The 13,040-nt window shown below is 44.9% G+C and overlaps 1 pseudogene; it reads right to left on the minus strand.

Annotated features, from left to right (window-relative positions):
• LOC115202652 (replication protein A 70 kDa DNA-binding subunit-like) overlaps positions 1–13,040 on the minus strand; it is an 85,101-nt pseudogene that overhangs the window by 51,371 nt on the left and 20,690 nt on the right.

The raw sequence follows: 13,040 nt of genomic DNA on the forward strand, positions 1-13,040 counted from the left end.
ATCTTCTCCAGAACACACATGTCGCTAGGTTCTCCAATTCTATGAGTTGGAAGAATTTCCTTTGTCTCTCTATGAAACATGTTGTAGTAGATTCTCCTCTTGGAATTTTTACAACCCTGGGTTGGGGGGCAAGGTAGGTTGGGTGATGGTACAAAGGGGAGGGGGTCAACTGTCCTTCCTGTACCCAAAGAGGCCAACGTCATGACACTGTGGATTAAACGTTCTCATCTCTTTATCTCTTCTCCATCTATGTAACTGTCTATCTAAATTACTTTCCCACTGACCGTCTGACGCTGTACTCAGTCCATCTGTCTATCACCCCCTCCCACCTTTCTCTCTTCCTTTCCTCTCTTTCTCTTCTCTCCCTCTCTCCCTCTCATCACACCCCCTCCCACCTTTCTCTCTTCCTTTCCTCTCTTTCTCTTCTCTCCCTCTCTCCCTCTCATCACACCCCCTCGACCTTTCTCTCTTCCTTTCCTCCCTTTCTCTTCTCTCCCTCTCTCCCTCTCATCACACCCCCTCGACCTTTCTCTCTTCCTTTCCTCCCTTTCTCTTCTCTCCCTCTCTCCCTCTCATCACACCCCCTCCCACCTTTCTCTCTTCCTTTCCTCCCTTTCTCTTCTCTCCCTCTCTCCCTCTCATCACACCCTCTCCCACCTTTCTCTCTTCCTTTCCTCCCTTTCTCTTCTCTCCCTCTCTCCCTCTCATCACACCCCCTCCCACCTTTCTCTCTTCCTTTCCTCCCTTTCTCTTCTCTCCCTCTCTCTCTCTCTCTCCCTCTCATCACACCCCCTTCCTTCCCCCCCAAATATAACTCAATTTCTCACCCCCTTACTCCGCCACAATCTCCAACCCCCCATCCCCCCCCCCCATCACCGATGATGTCGTCCTTCTCCATGTGCTCCAGCTGAGCGATGGGTATGAAGTCACTCCACCATGGGAAGGTTCTGGTCGTCCTCACACGGCACGATGGATGTCACATTTCGAAGGATGATCTCATAGTTGTTCTTCGAGGTAATATACTTCTTATTGGTTTCCTTTACTTTGCCCTCTGAGATGTAGTACACCTAGAGACAGAGAGATAAACAGAGACAGAGAGAAAGATACAGAGAGAGACAGAGAGAGACACAGAGAGAGAGAGAGAGAGTGAGACAGAGAGACAGAGAGAGAGAGCGAGAGAGTGAGACAGAGACAGAGAGGTTAGATTGCTTTAGGGTGCTCTGAGAGAGAGGGAGTGAGAGGATTTTGGGGGAGGGAGTGAGATGGATTGAGGGAGAGGGAGTGAGATGGATTGATCATTTCAAAAGCAAACATACAACACATCACCTGCCAGCAAGTTAACTCTTATAAAATAGAGTTTGGAGAAATCTGCAGTCTTATTGGTCACACAAAGCCATGAATACAACTCCGATAGGCTCGTCATTATTTCGGCTATGTTTCAAGGTAACACTGTCATATATTGTACCACCTCTCCAAATAGTGTAACTCAATCGAGTCTTTCAGGTTGCTATAATATCAATCCCATCAGGACCACTACCTCTCTAATACTCCAGGAAAGAGAGGTGCTGCAGAGTGACTCAGCTAAAAACAGATCTCTCTCTCTCCCTCTCTCCCTCTCTCCCGCTCTCCCTCTCTCTCTCCCTCCAAAACACAACACATTTTTACCTATAGTAAATACTACAGAATTTATTTTGCATATACCCTGCCCATTTCCCTCCACCCATATACCAATTTCTGCCACCCATAAGTGAGAAACCTACATATCAAGTATAGACTATATACTGTGTTCCCTACAGGTTAAAAAAAAGACCAGAAGCTATGAACTCCCTGTTCAGACACAGTCCTACCTACAGGTTAATGAAAAGACCAGAAGCACTGAACTCCCTGTTCAGACACAGTCCTACCTACAGGTTAATGAAAAGACCAGAAGCTATGAACTCCCTGTTCAGACACAGTCCTACCTACAGGTTAATGAAAAGACCAGAAGCACTGAACTCCCTGTTCAGACACAGTCCTACCTACAGGTTATAGAAAAGACCAGAAGCTATGAACTCCCTGTTCAGACACAGTCCTACCTACAGGTTATAGAAAAGACCAGAAGCTATGAACTCCCTGTTCAGACACAGTCCTACCTACAGGTTAATGAAAACACCAGAAGCTATGAACTCCCTGTTCAGACACAGTCCTACCTACAGGTTAATGAAAAGACCAGAAGCTATGAACTCCCTGTTCAGACACAGTCCTACCTACAGGTTAATGAAAAGACCAGAATCACTGAACTCCCTGTTCAGACACAGTCCTACCTACAGGTTAATGAAAAGACCAGGAGCTATGAACTCCCTGTTCAGACACAGTCCTACCTACAGGTTAATGAAAAGACCAGAAGCTATGAACTCCCTGTTCAGACACAGTCCTACCTACAGGTTATAGAAAAGACCAGAAGCTATGAACTCTCTGTTCAGACACAGTCCTACCTACAGGTTATAGAAAAGACCAGAAGCACTGAACTCCCTGTTCAGACACAGTCCTACCTACAGGTTAATGAAAAGACCAGAAGCTATGAACTCCCTGTTCAGACACAGTCCTACCTACAGGTTAATGAAAAGACCAGAAGCTATGAACTCCCTGTTCAGACACAGTCCTACCTACAGGTTAATGAAAAGACCAGAAGCTATGAACTCCCTGTTCAGACACAGTCCTACCTGCAGGTTAATGAAAAGACCAGAAGCTATGAACTCCCTGTTCAGACACAGTCCTACCTACAGGTTAATGAAAAGACCAGAAGCTATGAACTCCCTGTTCAGACACAGTCCTACCTACAGGTTAATGAAAAGACCAGAAGCTATGAACCCCCTGTTCAGACACAGTCCTACCTACAGGTTAATGAAAAGACCAGAAGCTATGAACTCCCTGTTCAGACACAGTCCTACCTACAGGTTATAGAAAAGACCAGAAGCTATGAACTCCCTGTTCAGACACAGTCCTACCTACAGGTTATAGAAAAGACCAGAAGCACTGAACTCCCTGTTCAGACACAGTCCTACCTACAGGTTATAGAAAAGACCAGAAGCTATGAACTCCCTGTTCAGACACAGTCCTACCTACAGGTTATAGAAAAGACCAGAAGCACTGAACTCCCTGTTCAGACACAGTCCTACCTACAGGTTAATGAAAAGACCAGAAGCTATGAACTCCCTGTTCAGACACAGTCCTACCTACAGGTTAATGAAAAGACCAGAAGCTATGAACTCCCTGTTCAGACACAGTCCTACCTACAGGTTAATGAAAAGACCAGAAGCTATGAACTCCCTGTTCAGACACAGTCCTACCTACAGGTTAATGAAAAGACCAGAAGCTATGAACTCCCTGTTCAGACACAGTCCTACCTACAGGTTATAGAAAAGACCAGAAGCTATGAACTCCCTGTTCAGACACAGTCCTACCTACAGGTTAATGAAAAGACCAGAAGCACTGAACTCCCTGTTCAGACACAGTCCTACCTACAGGTTATAGAAAAGACCAGAAGCTATGAACTCCCTGTTCAGACACAGTCCTACCTACAGGTTAATGAAAAGACCAGAAGCACTGAACTCCCTGTTCAGACACAGTCCTACCTACAGGTTAATGAAAAGACCAGAAGCTATGAACTCCCTGTAAAGACACAGTCCTACCTACAGGTTAATAAAAAGACCAGAAGCTATGAACTCCCTGTTCAGACACAGTCCTACCTACAGGTTAATGAAAAGACCAGAAGCTATAAACTCCCTGTTCAGACACAGTCCTACCTACAGGTTAATGAAAAGACCAGAAGCACTGAACTCCCTGTTCAGACACAGTCCTACCTACAGGTTAATGAAAAGACCAGAAGCTATGAACTCCCTGTTCAGACACAGTCCTACCTACAGGTTAATGAAAAGACCAGAAGCTATGAACTCCCTGTTCAGACACAGTCCTACCTACAGGTTAATGAAAAGACCAGAAGCTATGAACTCCCTGTTCAGACACAGTCCTACCTACAGGTTAATGAAAAGACCAGAAGCACTGAACTCCCTGTTCAGACACAGTCCTACCTACAGGTTAATGAAAAGACCAGAAGCTATGAACTCCCTGTTCAGACACAGTCCTACCTACAGGTTAATGAAAAGACCAGAAGCTATGAACTCCCTGTTCAGACACAGTCCTACCTACAGGTTATGGAAACGTTACTCTTTTATTTTTTTCCCCCAGTAGGTTTCCTAAAGGAGAAAGCCCCCCCACTTCTAAGTCAATGGTAATAAAACATAAACACTACAGTAAATACTGCAGTATATTACAATCCGCAAAAACACTACATTAATTACTATAGCATTTACTACAGTATTTATACTATAATTCACTCTAAATGATCTAATACTGCAGTATACTACAGTAAATACTACAGTAAATACTAAGTCCCAAAAAACACTACAGTGACTCCTACAGTAAAGTCAGCAAAAACACTGAAGTGAATGCTATAGTATAGTATTTATTGTACACAGTGCTTTCTGAAAGTATTCAGACTCTTGACTTTTTCCACATTTTGTTACGTTAGTCTTATTCCAAAATTGATTCAATGACAAAAACAATCTACACACAATACCCCATAATGACAAAGCGAAAACAGATTTGTAGAATTGTTTGCAAATGTATTAAATATAAATAACAGAAATATCTTATTTACAGAAGTATTCAGACCCTTTCCTATGAGACTCGAAATTGAGCTTAGGTGCATCCTGTTTCCATCGGTCGTCTTTGGGATGTCTCTACAACCTGATTGGAGTCCACCAGTGGTCAATTAAATTGATTGAACATGACTTGGAAAGGCACACACCTGTCTATATAAGGTCCCACAGTTGACAGTGCATGTCAGAGCAAAAACCAAGCCATGAGGTCGAAGGAATTGTCATTAGATCTCCGAGACAGGATTGTGTCGAGGCACAAAGAGCTCTATAGTTCCTCTGTGGGGATGGGAGAACCTTCCAGAAGGACAACCATCTCTGCAGCACTCCACCAATCAGGCCTCCATGGTAGACTGGCCAGACGGAAGCCACTCCTCAGTAGAAGGCACATGACAGCCAGCTTGGAGTTTGCCAAAAGCCACCTAAAGACTCTCAGACCATGAGAAACAACATTCTCTGGTCTGATGAAACCAAGATGGAGCTCTTTGGCCTGAATGCCAAGTGTCACTTCTGGAGGAAACCAGGTGCCGCTCATCACCTGGCCAAAACCATCCCTACGGTGAAGCACGGTGGTGGCAGCATCATGCTGTGGGGATGTTTTTCAGCAGCAGGGACTGGGAGACTAGTCAGGATCGAGGCAAAGATGAACAGAGCAAAGTACAGAGAGATCCTTGATGAAAACCTGCCCCAGAGTGCTCAGGACCTAAGACTGGGGCGAAGGTTCACCTTCCAACAAGACAACGACCCTTTGCACACAGCCAAGACAACGCAGGAGTTCCTTTGGAATAAGTCTGAATGTCCTTGAGTGTCCTAGCCAGAGCCCGGACTTGAACCCGATCAAACAACTCTGGAGAGACCTGAAAATAGCTGTGCAGCAACGCTCCCCATCCAACCTTACAGAGCTTGAGAGGATCTGCAGAGAAGAATGGGAGAAACTCCACAAATACAGGTGTGCCGAGCTTGTAGCATCATACCCAAGAAGATTCAAGGCTGTAATCTCTGCCAAAGGTGCTTCAACAAAGTACTGAGCAAAGGGTCTGAACACTGGGATGTGATGAACACACATCACATCCCTGTCAATACCAGACCAGACCAGATTGACTTTCTCATCCCATGAGCCACCACTCACATCCCTGTCAATACCAGACCAGACCAGGCCAGATTGACTTTCTCATCCAATGAGCCACCACTCACATCCCTGTCAATACCAGACCAGACCAAACCAGATTGACATTCTCATCCCATGAGCCACCACTCACATCCCTGTCAATACCAGACCAGACCAAACCAGATTGACATTGTCATCCCATCAGCCACCACTCACATCCCTGTCAATACCAGACCAGATAGAGACAGTCATTTATTTTATTTATAATTGTATCTATTTATTTATATTTTATAGGGCAATAGGGCACAAATGGAAACTCTAATTGAGTTATTATTGAACTATGTACAGAGACTGAAGAGAAAGCTGTACAAGCACATGTGTTTTACAAGTACAGTCAAGTACAATCTAGTACATATCAGGGTTGGGTCAATTCTATTTCAATTCCAGTGAATTCTGGAAGAAAAAAAAAAGAAAAAATTCTATATGTGTAGGGAAGTATTTAAACACTTGCTTAGGTCCAACCTCTGATCTTTCCAAGCATTTTTTATATGCTAAAACAGGATAAAAATTGTAAGAAAAATAAGAAAACATATATACAGCTGTGTCTAACCGCAGGCACCATTACGACACTACTGGCCTAAAACAAGTGATTTGAAAGCATAGTGTAAATTCACCTGAGAGCTTCAGGTTTTTGATAGAGGTATCATTTCATATTTTTAAATGTAAGGTTGTCTAACTATCCAAATACTTTTTGAGATCAACTGACACTAACCAAAGAGTTTATCAAATTGAACAACTCCTGTTTAATTTACATCCAATTCTCTTCAATGCTTTTCAATGAGGAAGAATTCTAATTGAAATTTGGTTTACTTTCTGAATTGAAATGGAATTGACCCCAAACGTGGTACAGCAGCTGTATGTACTGTTCCAGTGGGGATCACAGGACAACTCGCTGTGAAAGGTAAAACAATGATCACAGGTCACCTCACTGTGAAAGGTAAAACAATGATCACAGGTCACCTAACTGTGAAAGGTAAAAAAACAATGATCACAGGTCACCTCACTGTGAAAGGTAAAAAACAATGATCACAGGTCACCTAACTGTGAAAGGTAAAACAATGATCACAGGTCACCTAACTGTGAAAGGTAAAACAATGATCACAGGTCACCTCACTGTGAAAGGTAAAACAATGATCACAGGTCACCTCACCGTGAAAGGTAAAACAATGATCACAGGTTACCTAACTGTGAAAGGTGAAACAATGATCACAGGTTACCTCACTGTGAAAGGTAAAACAATGATCACAGATCATCTCACTGTGAAAGGTAAAACAATGATCACAGGTCACCTCACTGTGAAAGGTAAAACAATGATCACAGGTCATCTCACTGTGAAAGGTAAAACAATGATCACAGGTCACCTCACTGTGAAAGGTGAAACAATGATCACAGGTCACCTCGCTGTGAAAGGTAAAACCATGATCACAGGTCACCTCACCGTGAAAGGTAAAACAATGATCACAGGTCACCTCACTGTGAAAGGTAAAACAATGATCACAGGTCACCTCACTGTGAAAGGTAAAACAATGATCACAGGTCACCTCACTGTGAAAGGTGAAACAATGATCACAGGTCACCTCACTGTGAAAGGTAAAACAATGATCACAGGTCACCTCACTGTGAAAGGTAAAACAATGATCACAGGTCACCTCACTGTGAAAGGTAAAACAATGATCACAGGTCGCCTCACTGTGAAAGGTAAAACAATGTTCACAGGTGACCTCACGTGATAGGTAAAACAATGATCACAGGTCACCTCACCGTGAAAGGTAAAACAATGATCACAGGTCATCTCACTGTGAAAGGTAAAACAATGATCACAGGTCACCTCAGAGTGTGAAAATCTCTTCTCTGTAGCTAGATGCGGTCAGGACAGAGGTATGGTAAGTGTCAATACAGACAGGCTCACCTTGCCCGTCTCCAGCAAAGGGAAGAACTTGTCCACTTCCTTGTTGAATGCTGTTACTTTGATCTCCCCCTGTCAATCACAGAGACACTGTCAGCATAGCGTCAATCAACAGTTTACTGAGAAACTGTCACACACACGTGCATGCACACACAAAACTGTCAGCAGAGTGTCACTCAAGGAGAAACTTTAACTACTTCACAGTAGATAGTTGTCTGACATACAGAGACATTGAAGGTGACAGAAGATATGAGGACTAGAGTATAAGAACAAACACACACACACACACACACAAACACACAGGAGAGTCATACTCACGCTCTCGTCCACGATCTCAAAGGAGAATAATTTTCCCTCTCCTTTTGGGTTGCTCCAAAGATAGATGTTGTTCTTTTTGGTGACCCGGGCCCTGATGGTCCATCTGGGGAGGGAGAGAGAGAGAATCTACTCTTATTGGTGACCTCAGTAAAAGGCACATGACAGCCCGCTTGGAGTTTGCCAAAAGGCACCTAAAGACTCTCAGACCATGAGAAACAAGATTCTCTGGTCTGATGAAACCAAGAATAAACTCTTTGGCCTGAATGCCAAGCGTCACTTCTGGAGGAAACCTTACACCATCCCCACGGTGAAGCATCATGCTGTGGGGATGTTTTTCAGAGGCAGGGACTGGAAGACTAGTCAGGATCAAGGCAAAGATGAACGGAGCAAAGTACAGAGAGATCCTTGATGAAAACCTGCTCCAGAGTGCCCAGGAACTCAGACTGGGGCAAAGGTCCACCTTCCATCAGAACAACAACCCTAAGCACACAGCCAAGACAACACAAGAGTGGCTTCGGTACAAGTCTCTGAATGTCCTTGAGTGGCCCAGCCAGAGCCCGGACTTGAACCTGATCGAACATCTCTGAGGAGACCTGAAAATAGCTGTGCAGCGACGCTCCCCATCCAACGTGACAGAGCTTGAGAGGATCTGCAGAGAAGAAACTCCCCAAATACAGGTGTGCCAAGCTTGTAGCATTTTACCCAAGAAGACTCAAGGCTGTAATCGCTGCCAAAGGTGCTTCAACAAAGTACTGGGTAAAGGGTCTTAATACTTATGTAAATGTGATATTTCTAGGGGTTTTGGCTATGGGGGGATTTGCAAATATTTCTCAAAACCTGTTTTTTCTTTGTCATTATGGGGTATTGTGTGTATATTGATGATTGATGATTTTAGAACAAGGCTGTAACCTAACAAAATGTCGAAAAAGTCAAGGGGTCTGAATACCCCTTAACTTTTTCATTTTTTTTCATTAATAAAAGGTGTTATTTGTTGTTATTCATTGAAACATGCTGTTTGTTAACATAGTAAATAACTGGTATGGTAAATATCAGTTGAGAGAGTACAATAAAATAAAATGTTACAGAATTCCTTGTATTTAGTAGTATTCCAGCTAAGATAAGCTCACCCCCACCGTCCCACTGTACAGCCAACATAAAGAACAAGGAGAAGAAGAACACTGAAAGCAACAACAAAAAAACTATCATTGTTTACGTTTCCAGTTCCACCATAATCTCCATGTAACCTACTTTACTTTCTGTTAACTTTGTTTCCACAGCAACTACAGAATTCAGTAGTTGTGCGTCCCAAGTGGCAGCCTACTCCATATATAGCGCACTACATTTGACCAAGGCCCATAGGTCTAAATAAGGAGAAGAGTGCCATTTGGGACACTTCCTGACAGTTTTATAACACCTGGATGATGCATTTTGAAATCCACTCAGTTTTACATTAAAGGAGCAATCAGAAGTTCCCACATCCATTTTTATACTTATACATGTATGATATGTACCCATTGATTCTTGAAGAATATAATTTATAAATGCCTCATTACCCTAGTTCAACTGTCGTACCCCATCAGAATCCAAAATATTAACTTGTTTTACTCCAATGTTTGTAAACAAAGAAAATAACACTATATACAGCGGTTTCAGAAGGTATCCACGCCCACTAACTTCTTCCACATGTTGTTGTGTTACAGCCTGAATTTAAATTGGATAGAATTGAGATTTCTTGTCACAGGCCAACATACAATACCCCATAATGTCAAAGTGGAATTATGTTTTTTGAAATTTGTACGAATGAATAAAAAATGAAAAGCTGAAATGTATTGAATCAATAAGTATTCAACCCCTTTGTTATGGTAAGCCTGAATAAGTTCAGAAGTAAACATTTGCTAAACAAGTCAAATAATAAGTTGCATGGACTCACTCTTTGTGCAATAATAGTGTTTAACATGATTTTTGAATGACTACCTCATCTCTGTACCCCACACATACAATTATCTGTAAGGTCCCTGTCAGGCGTGTGCGTACTGGTAGCGAAGTCAGGTGCAGGAGAGCAGAGATTTGTGAACAGGCGCACACTTTATTGAGGCAAAAGTGCAAAACAGTCGGAAGAATTGTTTAACAATAAACATCTTCGTGAAATACCACGGAAAAAACAAACCAGTCTGGCGCGTCAACAACAAACACTAACAATCCTACACAAAGACATGATGGGGAACAGAGGAATAAATACATGTAGATTGATTGGGGAATGAAAACCAGGTGTGCAGGGAACAAGACAAAACAAATGGATACATGAAAAATGGAGCGGCGATGGCTAGAAAGCCGGTGACGTCGACCGCCGAACGCCACCCGAACACGGAGAGGAGCCGACTTCGGCGGAAGTCGTGACAGTCCCTCATTCGAGCATTGAATTTCAAACACAGATTGAACCACAAAGACAAGGGAGGTTTTCCAATGCCTCACAAAGGGCACCTATTGGTAGATGGGTAAAAATAAGAAAGCAGACATTGAATATCCCTTTGAGCATGGTGAAGTTATTAGTTACATGTTGGATGTTGTATCACAACACCCAGTCACTAGATACAGGCATCCTTTCTAACTCAGTTGCAGGACAGGAGCTTAATGGCTGTGATAGGACAAAACTGAGGATGGTTCAACAACATTGTAGTTACTCCACAAAACTAACCTAATTGACAGAGTGAAAAGAAGGACGCCTTTACAGAATTAAAATATTCCAAAACATGCATCCTGTTTGCAGCAAGGCATTAAAGTAATACTGAAAAAGAAATGTGGCAAAGCTTTTAACTTTTTGTTCTGAATGCAAAGTGTTATGTTTGGGGCAAATCCAATAGAACACATTACTGAGTACCACTTTGCATATTTTCAACATACTGTAGTGGTTGCTGCATCATGTTATGGGTGTGTCACAGGTGTCGTAGGGTTTCGACCAAGACACAGCGGGAAAATGTATACTCTTCTTTTATTAAAGGATAAAGAAGGAAAAACCAAAACAAAGACGTATACAAAAAACACGACGACAAAGAACAGGCCGGTAAGGCACAAAGCTATACACAGCAACAATCTCCCACCAAATCCCATGACAAACAAACTCCTATATATATAGGACCTTCAATCAGAGGCAACGATAGACAGCTGCCTCCAATTGAAGGCCCCAATCCCCATTACCAAAACATAGAAATACAAACACCTAGACAGAACATAGAAAAACTAACATAGAACAATAACCAAAACCCTGGACTAATAAATCAAATACCCCTCTACATAAACAACCACCCTGAACCATATAAACCAAATACCCCCTCTACATGAACACATACACAAACACACCCTGAACCACATAAAACAAATACCCCCTGCCACGTCCTGACCATACTATAAGAACAAATAACCCCTTTACTCGTCAGGACGTGACAGTACCCCCCCCCCCCATGCTGCAGACCCCAGATGCACCTCACACAAATAACCAAAAATAACCCCCAAAACAAAATAAATCCCAAAACTACATGGGAGGGAAGGGAGGGTGGCCACTGTCACCGACGGTGCTCCTGCCACACCCCCCCTTTCCCCAAATACTCCCCCCTCAGGAGGTGGCTCAGGAGCTGGACGCAGACCCCGCTCCACCACCGGCTCACTCCGCTCACATAACGTCTCTACAGCGATGTCCCTCTCCGTCGACCCCGGACTGTAGGGCGACTCTAGGAGCTGTGGACCGTAGGGCGACCCTGGGAGCTCCGGACCGTAGGGCGACCCTGGGAGCTCCGGACCGTAGGGCCATCTCTCCTGGTTCCGGACAGTGGGCCGTCTCTCCTGGTTCCGGACAGTCTGGACGAGGCACTGTTGCCGGAAGTTCTGGACGAGGCACTGTTGCCGGACACTCTGGACGAGGCACTGTTGCCGGACACTCTGGACGAGGCACTGTTGCCGGACACTCTGGACGAGGCACTGTTGCCGGATACTCTGGACGAGGCACTGTTGCCGGACACTCTGGACGAGGCACTGTTACCGGACACTCTGGACGAGGCACTGTTGCCGGACACTCTGGACGAGGCACTGTTACCGGACACTCTGGACGAGGCACTGTTACCGGACACTCTGGATGAGGCACTGTCGTCGGAAGCTCGGGACTGGGCTGACGCACTGGAAGTCTGATGCGTGGGGCTGGTAGTGGAGGTACCAGACTGGGGACACGCACCTCAGGGCTAGTGCGGAGAGCAGAAACAGGACGAGTTGGACTGGGCTGACGCACTGGAAGCCTGGTGCGTGATGCTGGTTTAGGAGACGCCAGACTACACACCTCAGGGTCAGCACGAGAAGCAGGAACTGGATACATCGGGTAAGCACTGGAGGTCTGGAGGTCTGGAGCGCACCTCTTGCACAACCCATCCTGGCTGGATGGAAATAGCAGCCCTGCACAAGCGGAGTGCTGGTACAGGGCAAACTGGGCCGTGCAGAGGCCTGATGGTTGCCGTGCGTAGAGCAGGCATAGGGTAGCCTGGGCCTATGAGGCGCACTGGTGGCCAGATGCGCTGTGCAGGCATCCTCCTTCCAGGCTGGATGCCTACTCTAGCACGGCACTTGCGAGGGGCTGGGATTGCTCGCACCAGACTGTGCGTGCGCATGGGCGAGATCGTGCGCACTACCGCATACTCCGGCGCTCTCCACTCCAAATGCTTCCCATAATAAGCATGGGGAGCTGGCTTAGGGCTCACCCTTGGCCCAGCCAAACTACCCGTGTGCCCCCCCCAAAAAAAATTATTGAGGGTGCCTCTCGTGCTTCCCCATCGGCATGTACATAGCTTCATACCGGCGCCGCTCCGCCTTGGCTGCCTCTATCTCCTCCGGTGGGCGACGATATTCCCCAGCCTGGTGCCATGGTCCAGCCCCGTCCAGAATTTCCTCCCAGGTCCATGACTCCACTGGG

This window comes from Salmo trutta, chromosome 12 (genome assembly GCF_901001165.1).
Source record: "Salmo trutta chromosome 12, fSalTru1.1, whole genome shotgun sequence".
In the NCBI taxonomy this organism is placed as follows: domain Eukaryota; kingdom Metazoa; phylum Chordata; class Actinopteri; order Salmoniformes; family Salmonidae; genus Salmo; species Salmo trutta.